The following is a 25,210-nucleotide window of genomic DNA, read 5'->3' on the forward strand; positions in this document are numbered from 1 at the left end:
CGTTTATTACAGCTAAGAAAGTCCTTTTATAATGTTCTCCCGCACACGTGAGTAACATGCAGTACAAGTCCTCAAGACTGGACAGTTAACTTAGCCCACGCTTTAAACCTTCTTACGATTGGATAAAAGGTGCCACAACAGCCTTGCCAGGCTTCCTGCCTTGTGGAACTTCCTCTTCCGTCCCAACCCCTTCCGGGGGTTGTTTGTCTCGTAGAGTTTCTCCCCCCTCATTCAGGGTCACATCCTTATCGCATTCTTGCTCGTGAGGCGCTTACCAGTCTTGTTCTCAAGCAGGATTGCTCACATGTCCATTCTCTCACAGAAAGTCCTCTTGAATCCCAACAACCACAGGTCCTTCACTTCTCACTGACAGAGCCTAACACCACCCATGTCCTTAGTATTGTGACAGAGAGGAGCCTTCTGTGCTTTTGTCCCTCTCTGTCTCTTTCTTTATGCTTCTTCTGTAACCCTTAGGTTGTATAACAATGTTCTCACCACTACTTAACGGATATGTTAACTGTGTCTTTACTGATTTGACAAATGGTTCTGAATTCGTGTTTGAGTTTCCCAAAGCAAGTAGTTCAAGTGACCTGAGAACTCCATTGACCTTGCCCTGTTTATGATGTACTTCAAAGTCATCACTGTCCTTTGGCAGGAATGAACTCAGAGCTGTAAATTCTCCTGAATAATTTTATATTCCATCATGACATTCCCAGGTACCCACGTAAGGGTAGATAGCCTTTACATGTACTTGCTAGACTGCTATGGACTCCTAAGGGTCCAGCTGAGAGAAGAGAGAGAGAAGGATGTTTTACTGAGAGCCCCATGATTTGGTACAAGATATTATGCCCGAGATTTTATAAAATTCTTCAAAGAAAGGGTATTGGTACTCACAGGTTTCCAAACAGGTGGGCCTGATTATGAACCTCCAGTGCATCTCTTTTCTGGCATTTACACATTAGGCTTCATGCATTTAAATTTTGCAAGCAGGGAAGCTGTTGATGCAGCTATGCTCTTACTCAGATTTTAACATCAGCTATGTTTTCTTTGATGCCCTAAGCAGTTTCTCTGTCAGCACCAGCTTTGATGTTGGGAAAGAGAGGTCTTCTGAGCCTTGCACCACTTGGCTTTTGTGGTGTGACACTGGCCACAATATAGGGCATGAAGGCAGAGTAATATCTGTGAGACACTGTGTACTAACAAGTGTGAGTGCTATGGATGGGTAAGGCAGGTTAAGACAATTTACTGTTTTAGCCCATTCTGTTCATAAGAGCAGAAGAGAGGTGGAAAAAATTCTCAGTCAATACTGTCTTCTGAGCCTGCACACCTCTCCTAAACTAAAAGTCAATTGGATTTCTTCAGAGTTGAACTAGATTGTGAACATAAGTACTTACTGGGTGGATGATCATGCATGGCTAGTGTGCAAACAGCATATAATTAATTAAAACAATATTTATGTGTCTCCAGGATTTTCAGTATCAAAATTTCAGATATAACTGTGCCAAGATATTCTGCGTTGTCCTTTCTACTGTTCTTTTGACTTTGTAGGTGGTGCGTTTAATTTTCTCTTCAACATTTAAATTTAGTGTTGTCCTTCTTAAAGATTTCAGGAACCTCTGAAAAGCATATACCCATCTAATAAGATGAGAGCCCCACACATTTCATTATGTTTGGCTTAAGCTATCTAACAGTGAGGATCTGTGAGACTAAAAGAGCTGTGATGTTTGTAATTGGTATATTAATATAATTAATGTATATAAATTAATATAATAATTAGCTTCAAACTTCCAGCGCTAAAACACACCAGCAAAAGGCAAAAACCCCACAGCCAACCAGTCTGGTTTTATAAAAATTATCAATAGCTAATCTGTGACACACCCCTCAAATGAAAAACCGTTTAGAAAAAGCAATTTTCAAGTCAAATCAGGTTACTAGGTACTATGCTGAGTACAACAAAGCAGTTTCTACCATCACGTCCTAAACTGTCAGAATGAAATACAGAACTAATATAGGTATGAACCCTGCTGTAATACATCTTTCCCAAGCAGATTACTCCCTAGAACTATCACCAGTGGCTATCAAATTTATTGTAATCATAAATAAGTTATGTTTATATCAATAAGTTCTAAAAACTTCTGTACATTTGAGCCTTGCTTTCAGTGTCAAGTGAATTTAAGAAACTATGTGAAAGTTATGATCACCTTGTACTCTGAAACTTGTGTTTGCTAGTCTGTAAAACTATCATGAATCCACTTTCAGAGAACAGGTATTACTCTCCCACTTCCTCAAACAGAATTTGCTTCCTGGTTTGGCCAAAATGTATTCACTTATGCTGAAAAGAAGATGAATGAGCCAGTAAAGGTCTGAGCCTGGTAGCTGTTACTTTATTTTTGACACTGTATGGTAGTTTTATGAAACAACTTCAGGGACTTTTTTTTTTTTTTTTTTTTTTAATACTGATGCCAGAACTAAGTTAAAACAAGTGTAAATAGGTTTAATATAATTTTCTAGTATATGAATTACCATACACAGACTTAATATTTGTGTTCATTTGAGCAGAAACACTGACTGGAATTTGGACTTATACAACAACTTTCATATTGAAAATATCTTAGAATAGTTTACAGCCTAAGTTTTAAATTGGTAAGGCACTGGTTAGGAAAGTAACTTGTGTTCAGTAATAGCTCACATATATCTCTATAGAAATTTTTTTTGAGGGAAAGATATTGGACCTCTATTTATTTTCAAACACGCCAAAACAGAGCAACACGAACAATCATTAATATAAATAGAAAAGCTCATTAATCAAATTACCTACAGATATTGCCAGGTTTTAAACTTCCAGGCATTTCACAAACTAAGACCTTACAGAAATACTTGGAGTAGTCGCTGACCTGCAGATGTTTTACTGGATTAACATGGTTTTATACAGACAGTCCTCTGGGGGCTGACCTTTCTCCTAACAGTAGGCTTACTGGGTTCATGGAATGATCCGTATCCTAGTGGTGCTTCTGTAATGTTTGAAAGCTTGGAATTCATTTATCACATTTTCTAAAAAACAGCTGCTTCTTAGGAAAAAAAAGTAAATTTTGACAAGTTTTGCACAACTCTAAGGATTTTCATTCCTCCCCATCTTGGCTTTTTAGCCACTATTGCTAAACTATTTTCTGTTTCTTCCATGCATTCATATTTTGTCTCTGCTTTCAAAGACTGCACATTTCTCTTTCATAGTCTTTCCCAGGCAGCAGTTAATAGTATTGCTAGACTAGGGGTTAGAAAACTTAGAAGAATACTCATAAAAATTCCAACCTGTTAAACAATATCAGCATGCTTCTGAGAACTATTCAGAACTTCAAATATTCACAATCTGCCTTGAAAGCATTATTTTTCTATGACACTTGTAAAGTTTTCAAGTCTTAGAACAAGTGAGCATCTAAACCAATAAAATTCAAAGTGTTCCTCAAGGGCTGTCATGTAATGTTACCTCCCTTTTTCCTAACACTACAGCAGAAATTCAAGCAGTTCTTTTGCACACACAGATCCCAGGATGGACTTCAGGAGGGCCAAAGAGAAGCTGAGGTGTTGGTCTCTGCTTTCTCATAATTTTGCTGTTAGAACTCAGGACAGACCATCGCTCTTCACAGCCCTTTCTTTTACTGTCTATATGCCAGATTTTGATTTCATGCATGCCTTTAACTCAGTCAGTATTCATCAAAGAGAAGAAAAAAGTAGCCTTTTCTTTCCTTTTCATTTATTTCTATTGCCTCATGACAAGATGTTGTGAAAAATCTCCCAGCTGTCCAATGGTACCAGTTCTCACTAGACCTGTATCCCAACAGATGTGTCCCTGTTGTTGAACTGGCAATTTTTTATCGTGACAGTGAGCATTATCAAGACAGCAAAAGCAAGTATACAGAGTCTCAGCCCCAGATGACTTTTGCATACTGTGTAATTCCAAATCCATAAGGCTCAAATTGTAATTACACATTTCACATTCTTTCCTGCTTCTCTCTAGTTACAGTGTATTTACAAAATTCTGGTATAGCAACATATTTATGAAGTAAGATAAAGCCTTTCACATAACTGAAATCCCCATTTTCTGGTCAAGAAATAATAATGTCATCCCCACAACGTATCTTGGTCATTTGTTTACAAATTTTAGCTCGCAAATTAGTTTGGGGTCTTTGCTGTGAAATTACATTCCATATCATTAGTATATATGTGTTGCACTTGACCAGAATTCTCCTTGAAAATTTGAAAAATACCACTGAGACAGAATTGGGCAAAGGAGAGCATCATTTCCTCAGAAAACTTTTCTTGAAAACTCATTATAATATGATATTTATTATATAATATTATATATATATAATATAATATAATATGACATTATAGTATGTATCCATTTATTTTAAAAAAATACTTTAAATTACTGACTTAGTAACTGAGATTTACTATTCACAGCAAAGTATAATATCTTCCAATTTAGCATATCATAGAATCATAGAATCATTTAGGTTGGAAAAGACATTTGAGATCATCAAGTCCAACCGTTAACCTAACACTGTCCACCACTAAATCATGTTCCTAAGCACCGTATCTACATGTCTTTTAAATACCTCCAGGGATGGTGACTCAACCACTTTATGTGTAGCCTGTTCCAATGCTTGACAACCCTTTTGGTGAAGACATTTTTCCTAATATCCAGTCTAAGACTTCTCTGGTGTAACTTGAGGCCATTTCTTCTTGTCCTATCACTTGTTACTTAGGAGAAGAGACCCAAATCAACCTTTCTACAACCTCCTTTGAGACAGTTGCAGAGACTGATAAGATCTCCCCTGAGCCTCCTTTTCTCCAGGATAAACAACCTCAGTTCCCTCAGCCACTCCTCATAAGACTTGTGCTCTAGACCTTTCACCAGCTTTCTTGACATTTAGATGCACTGCAGCACCTCAATGTCTTTCTTGTAGTGAGGGCCCCAAAACTGAACACAGTATTCGAGGTGCAGCCTCACCAATGCTGAGCACAGGGGAACAATCACTTCCCTAGTCCTGCTGTCCACACTATCTCTGATACAAGATTGGATGCTGTTGGACACCTGGCCACTTGGGCACAATGCTGGATCATATTCAGCTGCCTGTCAAACAACACCCCCAGGTCCTTTTCTGCCAAGCAGTTTTCCAGCCACTCTTTTCCAAGCCTGTAGCACAGCACAGGGTTGTGACCCAAGTGCAGGACCCACCACTCAGCCTTGTTGAACCTCATACAAGTGACCCCTGCCCACTGATCCAGCCTGTCCAGATATCTCTGTAGACCCTTGCTACCCTGAAGCAGATTAACACTCCCACCCAACTTGGTGTCATCTACAAACTGACTGAGGATGCACTCGATCCCCTCATCCAGATTATTGATAAAGATATTAAACAGACCTGGCAACAATACTGACCCCTGGGGAACACCATCTGTGACCAGTCACCAACTGGATTTAACTCCATTCACCACAACTCTTTGGGCCCAGCCATCCAGTCAGTCTTTTACTCAGCAAAGTGTGTGCCCATCCAAACCATGAACAGCCAATTTCTCCAGGAGAATGCTATGAGAAATTGTGTCAAAGGCTTTACTAAAATCTAGGTAGACGTCATCCACAGCCTTTCCCTCATCCACCATACAGGTCACCTTGTCATAGAAGGAGATCATCAAGTAATCAATTCAGATTGTACTTTCATGCATATATTTGACACACACCTTTTTTTAGTCACAAGAAACAGCTATTTTGATCATGGACAATTCAGTGAAAAAGATTATTGTGAATGTACATTCATGACAGTCTCCTTTGGAATGTGTTCTAAATCTGCAGCTGGACCCAATCTCAGATTATATAATTGACTATTCTCCTTCTTGTATTAAAATTAACTCAGCTGACTGGAAATATCCTGTTGCATATACCAAGCTGTGATTTTATTTATCTGTGAAGGAAAGATAACTTAAATATATTTCTCTGCTAAATAATGGATAAGTACATAACATGGACATTAATTAAAATTTGAACATTTTGGTTAAGACCATAGCCCTTCTGTTGATCAGGCAGATCTGGCAAAGGGGGATTAGGGATGGCAGTAGCCAGCCTATCTCATCAGCATGCACTCAAAATGAAGAATTTATTAACAAAAATAGGTTACTTCCAAGACATTTTATAGATAAATATTTATTATTTGTTCTGTCTAGAAATTAGAGGAATGTTATTACCAATAATATCCATGTAATATCAGTAATGCAGGCTTCACATCTAAACATGTTTATAAATCATAATAAAAAGCATACTTATTTTTGTTATTGTTATTGCACGTTAAAATTAAAAAGCACCTGCAACAATACACTGCTCTGGATACTTATCATGTTCATTAAAAATAACTCTGCAATGAAATTTTTATAATACGTCTGTCTCTAAACACATCCCCCTGAAAACCCCTCAAAAGATTACAGATGAAATTACTGTTTGATATATACCGTGTTGGAGAAAGAGGATTCAAAACCAAAGTTCAAAGTGCTCCCACAAAATTCTCTTGATAGCAGTTTTGCAACTGAGATCTCCACTCAAATATGCCAGCTATTTCAGTTATTCTATAACTGGAAACAAAAATTCTCTAATTCAATCAGGTGTTAGACTACATAGAAATGTATATAATAAAACAAATAAATTCAAACCCTCTGTTACAGAATTACCAACCTAGTGAAACATACTTGTAATTAAATGTTCATGTTTATTTTCCACTCATATTTATATATTTTTACAACATATCTTTACATATGCATTCTGTTTTTTATATATATTTATATCTACACAGGGACGATACTAAATTTCAGAGAAAAAAACCCTCCATCTTCAAAATAATAACTCCTCGTCTAAGAGAAAATGCAGATGTAGTGAATGCTGAATTGCTGTGGACTGAAATAGGGTACTGAAATAATTCAGTATTTCTTAGAAGAAGAGCTGGTTTAAGAAAAATATTGTTTCTCTCATAGTTTCCTATAATATATGAGGAAAAATGTTAATGGATGAATAATAAATTCAGTTAGCCTAAAAATCTTTTCTAACCAGTTTAATCTTTTGTGACACTGAACAATTGCCATGGAAACTTTGGTTTGGTTTTCTTTTCAGTATTTAGTAGTGTTAACACTAGCATGATTTCAGCAATTAGGAGATTGGAACAAATGTTTTTCCTAATATAAGACCAATTAATATAAAGGAAAATTGTATCACTATATAAAATAATGATGTTCTAGTGGTCTGAAGTGTCTTGTATCAGGAATGTGAAATCTTTACTGGATTTACTCTGGTTGAATGTTAAAGACTGTAAGTTCAACAAAGAAAACACACTCTGCACCAAGGTGTAAATATTTTAAACGTCTGTTCCTTGAAATTTGCTATTTCTTTTAAAATAAAATAAATTTAATTAGTTGTAAAATTGTTGTCATTCAAAAGTGTCAATTAATTCATAAATAATTATTTCAACATGGATTTATTCATTATTGCCTCAGCCAGAAACCTCTCAAAATCTGTTTTCATATAGAAATAGTAACCAACCTAGTATGATGGAAAGTAAATAGTTACACTATGATATTCCAAATAATTCTACCAGGTAGAGTCTTACAGAATCATCGTGGTTTAACCCCAGCCAGCAACTAAGCATCACACAGCTGCTCACTCACTCCCCTGCCCGGGTGGGATGGGGGAAAGAATCTGAAAAGTGAGAAAACTTGTGAGTTGAAATAAAGACAGTTTAATGTGTAAAGAAAAAGCCGTGCATGCAAGCAAAGCAAAACAAGGAATTAATTCACTTCTCCCGCTCAGCAGGCAGGTGTTCAGCCATCTCCAGGAAAGCAGGGCTTTATCATGCATTATGGTTACTTGGGAAAATAAATGCCATCACTCCAAACGACCCCATTTCTTACTTCTTCCCCCTAGTTTTATATTGCTGGGCATGACGTCATGGAATATTAATTGGTCATATGGGATCAGCTGTCCTAGCTATGTCCCCTCACAAATTCTTGTGCAGCCCTGACTTACTCACTGACAGGACAGTGTGAGAAGCACAAAAAGCCTTAACTCTGTGTAAGAACCGCTCAGCAATACAGAAAACATCCTTGTATTACCAACATTGTTTTCATCACAAATACAAAACATAGCCCCATATTAGCTATTATGAAGAAAATTAACTCCAATCCAGAAAAAAAAAAAAAAAAAGCACAAGAATACAATAAGTAATTTAACTATATAGGCACTTTTCCAAAGCTTTCTACATAGCTGGGTTATACACCTCTAAATGAATTTTGGTTTTATTTAATTTACCATATAAAAAGCAGCTCAGTAAGAACCATTTGGTTATGTCTTTTTAACATTACGGTGAAAAATCCTAAGAGAATCTTGAGTTCTTGAAGAACTAGAGGTGGAGACTGCATTGGGTCTGACTGGGATGGGGATAACTTTCCTCATAACAGCCCTCATAGTACTATGATTTGTATTTGTAGCTAGAAAGGGGATGATAACACACCAGTGTTTTGGCTATTGCTGAACAGTGTTCCCACAGCATCAAGGCTGTCTCTCCAACATCCCCCTCACCCCCAAAGGCCAGTAGGCTGGGGGTGGACAAAAAGTAGGAAGGGGACATAGCCAAGAGAGCAGACCCAAACTGACCAAAGAGATATTGCATACCATATGACGTTGTGCTTAGCAATAAAAGCTAAGAGAAAGGAGAAGAGGTAAGGGGGGGCATTTGTCACTGAAATGTTTGTCTTCTGGAACAACCACTACAGGTACTGGGCCCTACTTCCCAGGCAGTGGCTGGACATCGCTTGCTGATGGGAAGTAAAGAATAAATCTTTTAGTTTGTTTTCCTTTGCTTCTGCCCACAGCCTTTGTTTTTTCTTTATTAAACTGCATTTATCTCAACTCACACATTTTTCATCTTACTTCCGCCACTTGTCCCGCTTAGGAAGGGGATGAGCAGCTGGGTGGGTACCTGGCAGCCATCCGAGGTCAACCCATTACACTGAAGTTATAATACAAACTGGAATGATTTCTTAATCTTGTACATAGTTTCAAACTTTGAAAAGCAATCAAATGAAGTATGTGTGACACTCCATCCTGCTTCAAAGTAATGGAATATGATTGAAAAAGTTATATGTTATACATTATTTGGAAAATACTTGGAGGTAATACTACCTTTCTTAGAAAGAGGGGAAGAGGAAAATGAAAGTGATTTTCAGTACTGAAATTTGTGTTTTATGATTTGTCTGTTTAATCTTTTCATACAAAAGTCCAAATAATCAAGGCACTAAGTCACATATTTATCATGCATGCTATTTCAAAGTCTAATTAAGTTAGTGGTGTGGGGCACCAAGAGAGCTTCAGAATTTCATTTCAATATTTTTTTAGCTTTTGATTTTTGCTAATCTTCTCATGAGGATTTTTAAAGTTATATTAAAGATATACATTTTAGTATGTTTTGCAGTGATAGATTTTAAAACAATAACACATATGCACTGCTCTTGAATGTACCATTGTGGATGTATTTAAAATATCTCATTATTTTTCAGTCTGAGCACAAGAGAAGAGTCTTTGTGTACTTCACATCTTATGTAAGCATTATTGTTCTACCTGTATCATAGATACTGAGATAATGAAAGCAAAAGTTTCAAAAATCTAAAAAAAAAATTATTATTATTTTAAAGTCCACTGTAGTCTCAATGGGAAGGTTGCCTCCAGGTTTCCCTGTGGTTTGAAGTCTTGAATTTCAAAGTTATTTAGATATTTAGTGAATAGATTTTTGAAGTGAAAAAGCTTTTTATTTCAGAGAGACTTTTGGGTGATTCAGAGGATTAAATTATGTTCTTTTTCTAAGAATATTTACAGGGAACCATCTCCATTGACCAAAGTTAGGCACCTAAACTTAGGCCTTGTCTAAAGTTGCCCTCTGAAGTCCTGTATACACAGTCATTTAACTGGCAATTAAATTCTTAAATGTTTTTTTTAAATCTGGGCCAAAGTGTTACAGGTTTTCATATATATTTTAACCTGATGCAATACAAACAAAGCCAAACGAAGTCTGCAGTACTTTCATCTCCCTTAGCCCAGCTTCAGCATTCACCTGATGCAATCTCAGTCTGCAGGTCAAACTGACACATGCTATCCTTTTTTGTAAACTCAGTTTTCTGCTGAGCAAATACCCTGCAGGGGTTAATCTCACTGTGGCATCAGGGAGAAACCAGGATCATCACAATGATGACTTGTGGACAGGTATAAGTGGGATGATGGTAATGCTGACCTAAATTGGCATAAACTGGCACTGAACAGCATTACAAGAGCCCTGATTTCACAGCATATTTATACATTTGGTTACTTATACTGTGGATTTTGGCCTCTCTGGGCTTTTGCTATGCATAAAAGATGAATGTACAAGTTATATCAGAAGTTAAAGGAGCTTGTGATACCAAAGGCAAGTTGGTGAAATACTTTGAAATCCATAGATTCACTAGAACTAAGACTTCAACCAAAATCCCTTTGCTTCAGTTGAGTAAAATGAAGAATAAAGAAACAATGCACTTTAAACTTAGTATGTAGGAAGTAAAATTGAACATACCACACTGTTTGTGGTACAAAAACTTTTCTCTTAATGGAGAATTAATACCAATATCTTTTTGGTATATAATATTATTTTTTCCTAGAAAATAACATTCAAAAATTCCATCATGAAAAAAAATGTTAAGAAATATTAAAATTCATTCTTATTAACTGTCATATTTATTTATCTAAATGCAGTACAGTGGAAGGTGGTTGCCATAGCTACAGCAGATCTCTGGAATAATTTTGTTTCTTCTTAATTGTTGCATATTTGTGTACAAACAGCTGAAGAACATCTTACATTTTTAAACTAAGACCTTAAAGACACAAGAAAAACTTTGAATTTCAATCTCCTGCTGACAGAAGGATACTCTATAAAGTGAAACAAGGTAAATGAAATCTTGTTACTATAGAAAGCTGTATATAGTTGTCTGCATAAAACCAACATTTTTTTTCTTCATAATATACCGATCAAGAATCTTGCATTATGTTTACCTCCGCAATCTTTATGATCATATAAAACTCTCCAAAGTTGAGGCACCTGTAGATCTTTTTTCCCGGATCATCACATCAAGTCTTACATTCTCAAAATTTCAGTGAATCAGATGGGTAGAAAGAGCAACTCTTCTTCAAAGCTTCCTGTTACATATGGCATCTATTTTTTTGACTAGTTAGTTATCATTGTCCATTTCTTTAACAGAATAATGCTATCAGCAATGTACTTTCAACCTGTTCAGTGACATATTTATTCTTACAATTGAATGCAGACATGAAAATAAGCTCATCATGAAAAGGGAGAAGATAGTATTGAATTTTAATAAATTACTTTGTATCACTTTTTACAATAATATTATTCTTATACACATCAAGAAGCCAAGGAGATCAGTACAGTTATGCACATTCACAGAGCAGTGAACTCACACATACTGATGTTAAGGCTGGTATTTTCATATCTGAGAAGCAAACCTAAATTAATAACCAGGCATTGCATTGAAAAAATTTCCTGGGGTTTTAGATGTTTTTAAGTGGGTCTACAGTCTGAAGACTAGTCAGAGGTAGGTATGAGTAGAATACAAATATACAATTCATTCTTCTGATACACTGTGGGTAATAATATATAATATAAATGTGCTGAGGTCTTCAACCCTTTTTTCACACCTTTTTATTTAAGAGAATCAGGGAACATAACATATCAACTGCACTCCAGTTTAATGGAGGCTCATTAACCTTTTTTTCCTTTTTTTTTCTGAACATCAACAGAAGAACCCTTCTCATCACGCAGGTTACATGACTGAATACGATAGAAGGTGTCTATCATGGATTATCAGTAGATTCTGGTATATTTCCCACATCTATGTATAATATATCTTTAATTTGAATAATAACCTGTCTTTACTTCTTCACATTCTCAGCTGACTGAAGTCTATTCACTTCTTTGCATATCAAAATTTAATCCCATCTCTACCCTGGGAGTTCAAGTTTATTGTTCCCACTGTCTTCCAGTGTCTACAACATCTACCCATGGATGCTGTGTTCCTGTCACAATTCCACCACAGAATTCTCACTTTTTTTCAATTTACTGAATATTTTTCCAGAGTAACGGTTTCAGGATTTAGTCCATATTGACCTATGTGAACTGAAAAACTGCCAGTGAAACACAATCACATTTCAAGATTTCTATTTCATAAGTAAGATGGCAAAACTGAAATCTGGCTCTGGTTTTATGCAGTCACACAAACACAAGCTTAAATGAGACCCTGCTTTCTAGAGTTTAAAATATCCAATTATACCAATTATAATCAATTTGGAAATTGGCAGACTTCCAGAAGCTGTTTGCTGTTATATCAAACAGACCAAAACTTTTTCTGTATTCAGGAAGAGACTTATTTAGTAGTGACAGCAAACTCCTGATTCTCTCTTCTTTCTGGCTCACAGAACATCTGAACTCTACCAAAAATAGTATATGACTCTCAAGGTTTTTATGATCTAATTCTGTACAGATTTTTTACATCTACTACACACATTAAAATACAGGTTTCACTGTAATTGGAATTTTACACATACATACTACCAAGGTATGAAATTTGTATTAAAAGGAGTAATAGTCTTCATTTCATACCTACTGATTTTGATCTTACTTAGAAAAACTCACTCATTATTTTATTTGCTCATGGATTTAATCATTCATTTACTGGCAGCACAGTTTAAACAAATTGAAATGAGATATTCAAACACATCTGTCTCATGATAATATATAGTATTTCAGAATGTGGATTATTTTCTCTTTAATAGCTCTTTTCTCTTCATGAATTTTATATTTATGACACAAAATCTGATTTCATACAACTCAAGAATAATGAGGTTAATAAGAAATATTTTTTAAAGGTAGATAACTTCTTACATTTTAGCAATGTTTTTGAGTCAGTATTATGGGTTTCATATGGTTATGAAAGTAAATGCTAAAATAATTATATCAAAGAACACAAAACTGACTATGTAAACTCAGAGCTGCACTAATGGGTCTATGTAGGCCTGTTTATCCATTACAAGAGCAATGTGTATCCCAAGAGTTGATTGTTCAGCACCTTACAAAACTAAATTTACAGCAAATAATCTTTTCCTTCTTCTTAGGATGTGAAGTTGAATTTATGGGTACTGTATTCTTCTATTTCCAGTCAAGACATCTCTACATTATATATTTTCTTCAACCTTCCTAGCCTTATTGTGTCATTTTGATTAAGTCCTTTTCTGACTTGCATTACAGCAGTGACAGAAGTTGCAGTCAAGAAAAAAGTTTCATTATTCTGTCTTCTGTAGAAATAGAACCAAAACATCTTCCCTCCAAAGCAACATTTCACCATTTCTACTGGCAATTATTTGTCTCGCACTCTGTTTTTGCATTCTGCTCATTCATGGGTGTATCTCTTTTGTGATTCATTATATTTTTCACTGTATTTCATTAATTCACTGCATTTCTCCCCCTCCTTTGCTTCTGAGGGACTAGATCACAGCTCCATTTTGAATTCTCATTATTAACCTCAAACATATAACCTTGAACTTTACACCTTTACAATCCACCTCATCCCTATTGTTCTGATTTCCAAGATATCTTTTCTCATCTTGCTATCATCTTGCACAGATGATTCAAATTTGTGTCGTCAATACCCTTCATTATACTTTTATACTTTGACCATCATTGAAACTATTTTTCAAAACGTTTCCAAAATTGATTTTTCAGGACACCACTTGTAAACAACCAGGCCATAAAGTTCTCCTTTTCAAGACCAGAAATTACTTCCAGTGTCCAGTAGGCTTTTTAATTATCCTACAGTTCCTGTATTAGATTACATTTTCAGTACCTTCACACACACACAAAAGTCATGTGGCCTAATTGTTTTATTAACATTCTGATAAATGTTGTCTGATATATTTCTTGTCAAGGAATGTAATTATTTTAGAAAAATAAATTGATACTGTGGTCTGACATATATACACTGAATGAGACCAAGTTGCATATCTCAGTGTCTTACATATTTTTTTTATATAATTTCTTAGTATCAGTAGCCTGTCTTCCTTGTTGAATATGTCTTTTGCCTAAAATCATCATGGTTTTATTTTTTTTCCCCCTGTAAGGAACTGAAAGAAGTAATGCCTCAAACATTCATTGACAGAGAAAACCTCAAGGACAAGCTCTGGCTTTTGGATTAGTCTAAGGAATGTCACTCAAGGATGCAGGAATGTATTGAAGAATGCATCCCTCACTCCTTTGCATTGACAAACTCCTTAAATAAGACTCAGAGGAGGAGACATGGACTGAGTGAAACCAGGTTGTTTCCCCTCAAGCACAAGTACCACTAAGCCCCATACTTTATGGCTTTATTGTGCAAGCCATACACCATGCTTGCCTTGCTAATAATGCCTCCGCACCTTTGCCATTAAAGTGACAGCAAGAACTGATGAGAGGTGATAATTTCTGGGATGACTGATATAATCTCTGGGAACAGAGGAAAAACCACCAAGTCAACTGGAAGTCATGCTCCACCTTTTTCTTCATCTCTCATGGAAACAAATTTGTGGAATATCTAGCCCTCCTCATCTAGTATGCTAATCAGCTAATAAAATGAACTTAAAAGGCAACAATCTTTCCTCTGTGTGCACCCACCACCCAAGATTACTGGACCTGAGACAATGCTGGATCCATGGGTGGTGATCCAGATTCCTTGGACTCTCTTTCTCACCTTTCATTATCTTTTCTTTCCTTTCTTTTCTATTCTTATAGATTTATGAGACCACATTGTTTATTAGCCTTTTCCAAGTTTATATTGTTTTCTACTGCAAGTGAAACATTTTAACCAGTCATTTGGTGTCATTTCATCTTAATTTAAGATGAGGGGATCACAGAACCATTGTGATTCTCTGGGCTTCCAGTCCAGGTTGTGACATCCCCTTTGTTCCTACTAAGGCTCAGATTCCACATCAAATGTGTGATAGTTTAAAGCCCTGGCGGAACCGGAGACCACGTTGCCATTGTCCCTCCCCCACCCTTGGACACAAGTAGGGCACAAACCCCGGGTTAAAATAAGAAGAAATTTAATACAACAGTGTAATAAACAATCTGAACAACAACAGTAGCATTCATAACGACAATAAACAGCAATAACAGTAAACAAGACAAAAGATATACAGAGAAATACTGCAACAATACATATAGCCCGCTGAGTGCTCCCCGTGACCAAAGCTACAAAGAAAAGCTTCCCATGCTGCCGCGCTAGACCTGATGTCAGCATGGTATGAATAACCCGGCTGGAGATCCCTTCCCCTCTCTGCTGGGGAAACTTAACCTTACCCTAGCTGAACCAGGACATAGTCCACCCCTTTATTCTATACAATCTGTGTCATGTCCAGCTGCCCTTTAGCAGTTAACAATAACAAAACAATAATTTACAAAGGCACAGAATAATTTACGGCATGTTCTCACCCAGAATCAAGTCCCCCTGTGGTACGCATCGGACCTCTCCATTGTCCTGCATCACCCACCAGGTGCACCCAGGTCCTTGGGCAAAAGCAATCCCGTGGATAGGTTTGCCTTTACCTTTGCCTGGCGCAGGACTAAACCAGACCATTTTTCCCAATATATTCCTCATGCGCACCACAGGGACTTTATCCCCATCTACAGCACGGGGAGGTTTCAACTGAGCCGGGCCGGCTTGACTGGCAGATCCTCTTGTGTTGACTAGCCAGGTGGCCTTTGCTAGATGCATGTCCCGGTTTTTGAAGGTCCCACCTCCCAATGCTTTCAATGTGGTTTTTAACAGTCCATTGTAGCACTCGATCTTTCCAGAGGCTGGTGCGTGGTAGGGGATATGGTAGACCCACTCGATGCCGTGTTCTTCTGCCCAGGCATTTCCCTACTACTTTTGCTTCTCTCACCTCTTTAACGAAATCAATTTTCTAATGGAGGAAGAGGTGGAGGAATGCAGCAGTTTTTCAACCCGGGATGCATTTTTCAAGCCTTCAAGTACTGCCTCATTTTCTCATTATTTGGGTCTTGAATGACCTTAGAAAGAGCTGGTACCAGTGGCTTTTGTCAGTGCTATGTAGCTGCATAGCTGGAAATTTGTGTTTCAGGTAATGCCTTGAATTCTGACAGCCATTCTTCCATGACACTTCGTTCTGATCCCAGCATTTTCTTATCAAACAGTACAAATACAAACAGAAAAGTTACACCTAACAGATTGCTCTAACACACTCTGGTCAGGGTCTGTCCCTTTTGGATTCTTATTTCAACCCTCTTGTGCCCCACATTGGTGCGCCAAAAAGGCTGTGATAGTTTAAAGCCCTGCCGGAACTGGAGACCATGTTGCCATTGTCCCTCCCCCACCCTCAGACACAAGTAGGGCACAAACCCCGAGTTAAAATAAGAAGAAATTTAACACAACAGTGTAATAAACAATCTGAACAACAACAGTAGCAATGATAACAACAATAAACAGTAATAACAGTAAACAAGAAAAAAGATATACAGAGAAATACCGCAATGGATACAGACAGCTCGCTGCATGCTCCCCGTGACCAAAGCCACATAGGAAAGCTTCCCACGCTGCCGCGCCGGACCCGGACCTAACATAAGCATCGTATGAATAACCTGGCTGGATATCCCTTCCCCCTCTCTGCTGGGGAAACTTGACCCTATCCTAGCTGAACCAGGACATAATGTCATGAGTATATTAACATATTACCATAAATCACCCAAGCTATTAAAACTAGATACCTGTATACAATGTAACTTTAATTTTTGTTAAGAAAATGTAGGTAAAGAAAGTCAGTTCTATTTAATTTTCCATGACAATCAGATGCAACTGGTAAATTCTGCTAGATTTTTTTTTTTTAATAAGACCTTCCTTAAAATTCCTGGGGTATTTTAGCAGCACTTTTCCATGCATCACAATGTATGAATTCAAAATCATCAGGGTTTATGTAATTTCTTGAAGCTTTACACAGCCATCAGCAGTAGTTCTAGTGATGACATACCAGTACTGTAATGAAACTTTGACTCTTTAGTCTTTTCTGATAGAGTATCTCCTCTCAGTGCAACTATTAACATAGAAATATATTAGTCATCTGTACTTCACTGTATTGCTTCCTTATAGCCGACTCATTGGTGAACCATAATTCACCTCCTTATGTTTGAAAATAACTTCTCAAGGCATTCTACTTTTCTAATTGAAATTATTGCTTAATATGCTTTATTATTTTTTGCTGCTTCTGTTTCAGAGAAAGACTACTGTAATGATTTCTTGGAAGAATTAAGCACCTTAATTTAAGTAATGTTTCAGGAAAACATACGTTTAGTGACCAAATAGAGCAACATAATTCAGAATTAAATGGGTGGTTAATAAACCACTCAATTTAACTCTCAACAAATTTTAATTATATTTCCAAGTTAACCTTCATAAAAGTTGTCACAGACTTTACTTGCACATAAAACCAGACAGAATATTTTAGTATGAAACAGTATATTCATGAAAGATTATTAAAAATGTTAGTACTTCAAATGTTAAAAAGATTCACAGGATGTTAGGAAAAAAAAAAGCATTATTAAACTACAGAAAGATTATTATTAGTTCTCATTTTAAGAAAATATACTAAGGCCACTAAAAAATATGAACACATTAGATGATACATAAATACACACATGCAGAGGAAAGACCCCATACTTGATTACTTTTACAACTGTAGCATTGGCATCAGGAAGAACAGAAAGAAAAACAGGTAAGTCATAGTCCACTTAAGATCAAATTAACAAACCTCTGGACAGAGGTATGCTGGATATCATCTACATTATGTAATTGGCTAAGACATGTAAATTTTACAATGTGGAAAAGAGCATGACTCTGTACCCACTGAAATCAGTGTAGACTCCTATTGACTTCAGTTGCATTAAAAGCAAGCAATGGCTTTATCAGCTTTATTAGAGTTTTGTCAGAAACCACTTGGACAAGAGGCAAAGAGTGTTCAGTAATGAAAGCTAAAAATAAGCACATAAATTCAACCATACTTTAAAATTTAAGCTTTAAAATGAAAAAAAACCTCACTGGCAATTGCTGACACTAATTAGTCAAAACATTTGTTTTATTTTGCTTTTAGTCCAATTTCCCTCATCACCTTTGGTGGCATTGCTAAGAAAAGACTTCTATTTTAAAAGAAAGGAAAGAACTAGTAGAGAAGGTCCACTAAGAAGACTGAATGAACACCTCCGAAAAAGCAAAAAACATTATTAATGAGGGAAAAAAATAAAAATATTTATAAGTTGGAATTTTCCTTATTCTTATTTTCGGACATTTCTTTACTTTCCTCTGAAGTGGTGGAGAAAAAAAGGAATAAAGTCAAGGAAAACCAAGTGGAGTGCTTTCCTTACACAAACGTGTATTTTTCATTACAAAAATAATATAAAAATTCCTAACTATTCCATAAATGATAGTATAGATGTAGCAATCTTTTATAGTAGTAGCAGAAGAAATTTTCACCCCTTGGACCACCTCATAACTGGATTCACAAAGAGGTCTTCAAAGTGTTTATATACATCTGAAATTATGGTAAGGTCGTAGAATCATAGATTCATAGAACAGTTTGAGTTGGAAGGGACATTAAGAATCATCTGGTACCAACCCTCCTGCCACAGGTGGGGACAACTTCCACTAGACCAGCTTGCCCAAAGCCCCATCCAACCTGGGCTTGAACACTTCCAGGGAGGGGACATCTACAATCTCTCTGGGCAACCTGTTCCAGTGTCTCACCTCCCTCACAATAAAGTGTGGGAGACAGGCAAGTCAACATTGGCCTGTCAGCTCGCACAGCCCCTGAGAAGCAGCTAGGCTTTGATGAGAAACAGGCCTTGGGAGAAAGATAAGAAACTGCTGAGTTGTGCCAAGGTGTCAGGGAAAAACAACGGACAGCTGCAACACTGAACTGTGGAGAAGTACTGAACTGTGAGAAGTTACCACTGCGTGAACAGCGCATGAACAAGAAGTTGATTGGTCTGCACAGCACGTGTTAGAGTGGTCTTATGCTGATAGGAGAGAAGATAGATAGCTGTCTAAGTGCTGATTTGCTAATTATGAAGTCAGAGCTTTAACCATAGCATAAGTATGCACTATTGTAATACTAAAGAGTCTTTCGTTCTGCACTTCAATGGAGAGTCCATACCTCAATTGCCACAGTAAAGAAATTCTTCTGCATATCTAAACTGAATCTTCCCTCTTTCACTTTAAACCATGACCCCTCGCCCTATTACTACACTTCCTTATAAAGACTCCCTCCTGATCTTTCCTGTAGCCCCCTTTAAGTACTGGAAGGCTGGTATAAGCTCTCCCTGGAGCCTTCTCTTCTCCAGGCTGAACAACCCCAACTCTCTCAGCCTGTCCTCATAAGGGAGGTACTCCAGCCCCCTGATCATCTTTGTGGCCTCCTCTGGACCCACTTGAGCAGGTCTATGTCTTTCATACCCTGGAGGCCCCAGAGCTGAACACAGCACTCCAGGTGGGGTCACACGGGAGTGGAGTAGGGGGGGAGAGTTACCTCCCTCAACCTGCTGGCCAAACTTCTCTTGATACAGCCCAGGATATGTTTGGCTTTCTGGACTGAATTTACATTGTTGGCTCATAGTCAGTTTTCCATCTACCAACACCCCCAAGTCCTTCTCTTCAGGGCTGCGCTCAATCCACTCATCACCTAGCCTGTATCTGTGCTTGGGATTGCCCCAACCCATATGCTGGACCTCGTACTTGGCCTTGTTGAATTTAATAAGGTTCACAGGGGCCCAACTCTCAAGACTGTCAAGGTCCCTCTGAATGACCCATTCTTTCCCTCCAGTGTGTCGACTGTACAACACAGCTTGATGTCACCAGCAAATTTGGTGAGGGTGCACTAAATTCTATTGTACATGTCACTGACAAAGATGTTAAACAGCACTGGTCCCAATACCAATCCCTGAGGAATGCCACTCATTGCCATGCCAGTCTCCACTTGGATATCAAGCTGTTGACTGCAACTCTTTGAGTGTGACTATCTAGCTAATTCCTTACCCACTGAGTGTCTCATCTCTCAAATCCATGTCTCTCCTATTTAGAGCCAAGGATGTCAACATGGACAGTGTCAAATGCTTTTACAAGTCAAGGTAAACTAACCTAGCTTGCATCAGAAATAGTGTGGCCAGCAGGGACAGGGAAGGGATCTTACCCTGTACTCGGCACTGGTGAGGCCGCACCTCGATTCCTGTGTTCAGTTTTGGGCCCCTCACTACACAAAAGACATTGAATGACTCGAGCGTGTCCAGAGAAGGGCAACGAAGCTGGTGCAGGGTCTGGAGCACAGGTCGTACGGGGAGCGGCTGAGGGAACTGGGGGTGTTTAGTCTGGAGAAGAGGAGGCTGAGGGGAGACCTCATCGCCCTCTACAGCTCCCTGAAAGGAGGGTGCAGAGAGCTGGGTTTGAGCCTCTTTAACCAAGCAGTAAGTGATAGGACAAGCAGTATTGGACTCAAGTTGCACCAGGGAAGGTTTAGACTAGATGTCAGGAAGCATTTCTTTACAGAACGGGCTGTTAGGTGTTGGGATGGGCTGCCCAGGGAGGTGGTGGAGTCCCCATCCCTGGAGGTGTTTAAGAGTCGGGTCGACATAGTGCTGAGGGATCTGGTATAGTTGGGAACTGTCAGTGTTAGGTTAACGGTTGGACTAGATGACCTTCAAGGTCGTTTCCAACCTAGTTGTTTCTGTGATTCTGTGAAGTCCAGGTAGATTATATCAGTTGCTCTTCCCTTGTTCACCAGCACTGTAACCCTATCATAGAAGGCATGATTTCCCCTTAGGGAAGCCATGTTAGCTGTCACCAACCACCTCATTATTTCCCATGTGCCCTAGCACCATTTCCAGGAGAATCCACTCCATGATCTTGTCAGGTACAGAGATGAGACTGACTGGCTTATTGTTCCCCAGGTCTTCATTCCCCTTTTTTAAAATGGGGGTTATGTTTCCCCTTTTCCAGTCAGCATTTACATCAAGTCATTTACATGTACATTACCCAAGAAATATTCTGTGATGTCCTATGAGAACTCATGAATAATAATGGTATGCAAACTATACTGGAAAAGAGAACTAATGTACGCAGAATTCTCTGTGTATTTAGGAGTAATATTAAACAAATATGAAATATACCATTACACAGGAAAAAAGGATGTTGTGCATGAAGTCTTGGACTGTGCTGTATGACTGCTTGAAGAACAAACTTTAAAAATTTGCATGCTTTCCTCTTTGAGGACTAGCAGATGAATATCACGATTCTTCCCTCACTGTTGGTACTGTAATAAGGCTTTGAATATCAAATACATTTTTAAGCATCTATATCTTCCATGAGTCACACAATTTCAATATGAGAAAGCATCAGAAAGTTCCAACTACACAACGTCTTATCAGAAGAAATGGTAAAGCACTTAAGTACAGAGCAGAGATTAAACCCTGTTCTTAAGCTATTCAGAAGGCTGACCATAAACAAGCACCTCAATGTCCACTTGGTACCAGATGTGTCTTTTGTGTTAATGTTTGTTTGAATGAGGGATTTATAATTAATTTGCTATTGTAAGAGCATATACTAAAGTTGTGTTTATCACCAATTGCTCATAAAAAAAGCCTACATATATTCTCCATTAATTCAGTAGGGTCTCTTCTTTTTACAAAAATTCCCAAAACAAAACAAAACAAACACACAAAACAAACATAACTTAAAAATTAAGATTATCCATTCTAGAACAAAGATCAAAGTCAAGTCCATCCATTCTAATATTATAACTCCTGGATGACTAAAGAATATAACAGGGTAAATAGAGAGGGGTACTTTCTATTATATTCTCCCAACTTCCAGAGGCCATTAGAGTTGTTTAAGCAGTTTTCCTCCTGTTGGAATCAAGGTTGAAGTCAGTCATTAGCATCCAAATTCTGTGTTCTGTTTGCTATGGTGCAAAGTGCCTCCCTTGTAGTTTAGCTTCTAAACCATATCTAGGATTCAGTTTGCAAAAACAAAGAACATGTACAGAAATATTTTGCACATTGTGTGGATGCATTGCATGTGCACCTATCTAGGACAAGCAACTGCAGTGAACTTCATTGCTGGCAATCATTTGTATGCCCATGTTTAAGGACAACCCAAAATACAGAACAAAGCCCCACTCCCTAGGGTTTAATGGCAACCCAAAACGCTCTATCACTCACCTGACAAGAGAGGGCTCTCAACCTTGAGGACCTGCTTAGGGCAGCGTCCCGACCCAAGTCACCTCGAGTTGTTTCCTTGGGCAGCGTCCTGACCCAAGGGAAGAGTCTTCGACCTCACTGTGCTGCTCCAGGGAACGAGCTCCCAATGGCTCCCCCAGGGGACTCCATTTGTACCCAGGCCCAATCTGACCTGGAGTCAATAGCGGCTCCCGCTGGCCAAAGGCCCCAATTACTGCAAAACCCTGAGAACAAAGGCAGCCCCGAGCTGCTACACTTCAGCAGCCAAGAAGCTCTGCTTTCATTGGGTGGGTGCACCTGACACACTGACTTGGAGTGAATATGGTTCAATTTTTCTTAAGTGAAAGACAGAAGCAGCAAGGAGAATCAGCAACATTTTTGTAAGATCATCTGGAATTAATAACATGCAATATATAGACTATCCAGGACAAGTCATCAAGAACAAAATATATGAGTTATACGCTATAAAGAGTGTCATGGAATAGAGATTAATCAGGAAACTGACTTTAAAATAAATCCATAAATAAATCTAAAACAAACAAGAAACCACACTTTCCAGATAAAAATATTCATGGATACACTATCACAGAAGAGTCATTTGCAAATCAATTCTATCTTTATTTCACTCTTCTGTAAAAGAATTGCCTTTGTTAATGCAGAGATGGGTTATGTTAGTCCCACTGACACCTTAGGCAATATTAGTAAAACTATATTTTCCAGCAAATGATTCCTTTTTCTAATTAACCTCACTATTGCAACTTTTTTTTTTTTGTATTAATATGTAAATTATTATTTCCTGTTTGGGTTTCAGGTTATTACTCTTGCTTTTATCGCCTTTAATAATTTTAAATAATTCCTCCCTATCTTCTTTGTTCCCACCTATTCAGTTTTTATAGGCGTTTATAACCTCCTAATCCATCCATCCTCTTCACCTTTTTTCTTGCATTCTTTTTCCCTAACATGTCTCTGTAATCTCTCTGTAATTCATACTAATGTTTTTGTCATGTTAATATCTTAATGTTCTAATACGAAATTAGCTAGTTTTTTAAAAGGAAATACAAAAGCAAAGAACACTTCAATGACATTACAATCATACTGCATAGAATAACCATAGACGGGAATTACTGCTTTGAATGAAGGAGTTTTTTAAAGAATGTTAGTAACGGTTGAAACCAAACCTTGCTAACTCTTGCACCCTCCCAGGATGGGTTCATCTGCTTACCGTCAGGGAGCAGCATGTTCCTGCTCCAGCAGAGAGCTGAGAGTCACCCAATCCCAGGGAAGGGCTGTGTCCCCTCCTGCAAGGCACAATGGGCCCAAGTAAGGTGAGCAGAGCAGGGCTGGTGACAGGAACAAGTCCTGTTCCACAACCCAGTGATCATCATACAAAAGTAAGGTGACAAAAAAAGACCTGAGGTCAAGCAAGGAAGTCCAGCCAACAAGGCAGAAATGCCAGGGGACAAGCCGTGCAGAGGTCCACTTGCAATATGTCACAAGTGAATACTGAGAGAAAGTGACTAAGCTGAAATGGACTCCCAGGCCCATGGGAGGTGTGGGTGCAGGTCCAGGTGAGGCTCTTCAGGGCCATTAGGGCCTGTCACTGCTCTCAGGGCCCTGATATTTTTTATAATTTAAAATATCTGATAGTTTTTTTAAAAATCCTTTTTCTCATCTTACATATATTTTCCTAATTTTTTTTCTTGAGCTTATGTTTTTGTGCTTTATCTTGTTATGATTTCTTATTTAGTCATTAAACATAAACATCCAAATTTTTCCTGTTATATCAAAATCCTTGTATATTGGAATATATTGTTTAGTGCCTCATAAACAGTCAGACAGAAAAAAATGCTACTGCAAAGATGACTTCAGATTTAAATGTGTGATCTCAAAGACTAAGACAGTAAGTTAAGGATTTGTTTTATTCATATTAAAGAATGAAAATGAAGATTAATTCCATTGCTTCTGATTTTTGTTTTAGCTAGCATTTTCATGTAGATCGATAAATTTTCTTCTTGTTGCCAGAGCATGTGGTTATCTTGACAGATCAGTAGCTAAGCCATGGATCAGCTGACAAGAGTTAATTCTTACTCCATTGTGCCATTTGTATCTGTCTGAAGAGCCTACAAATACCTAAGCTTCAGGATGCTACAGAGAGAATGTCAATGGTCTGATGAACTTTTGGAGAAGAAAGCAGGACACTGTCATTCATATTCTGAAATTCTTTTCAAGGTACAGCTCAGGGGTGGGAAGGGCTTGTTGATATTTGTATATGTAGCTAAACCTTATGAAACTTTTGCTTTGAAATATGGATTTATTAAATAATACATATCTGTGTGATAAGCAACCTGTTAGAAAGCACAGTTTATAACCTTACTAGACACTGGGAAAGTAGTCCTTCTATGTGTGTTTATAATTAATGCCCATTCTCTACTTTTATGAACTTACTGCTTGCATATTGATGGACTTTTATAAATGTATTTTACAAATTTTCTTCATAAGCCGTTGTCATTCAAGTTCCCTAAGATTAATCTCTAATGGTTTCAAGGCTAATTAATGCTATTTTGGTTTTTGCAATATATATCATAAATAAGACTTCACTTTCCTAACACTGTTCATTGACCTTTAATCTAAAGCTGAAGCTTCTTATTAACTTCACTTAAATAATGATAGTAGAGGATAAGCACTATAGCTGACATTCCATTAAGATTAATGGATGCAATTCACAGCACTACTACAATTGCTTCCTTTTTTTTTTTTTTTTTAATAGAAACTCAAAATATACAGGATTTTCAAATATCCATTCCGAGTTTAGA

The sequence above is a fragment of the Athene noctua genome, chromosome 2 (assembly GCF_965140245.1).
Source record: "Athene noctua chromosome 2, bAthNoc1.hap1.1, whole genome shotgun sequence".
Taxonomy (NCBI): Eukaryota; Metazoa; Chordata; class Aves; order Strigiformes; family Strigidae; genus Athene; species Athene noctua.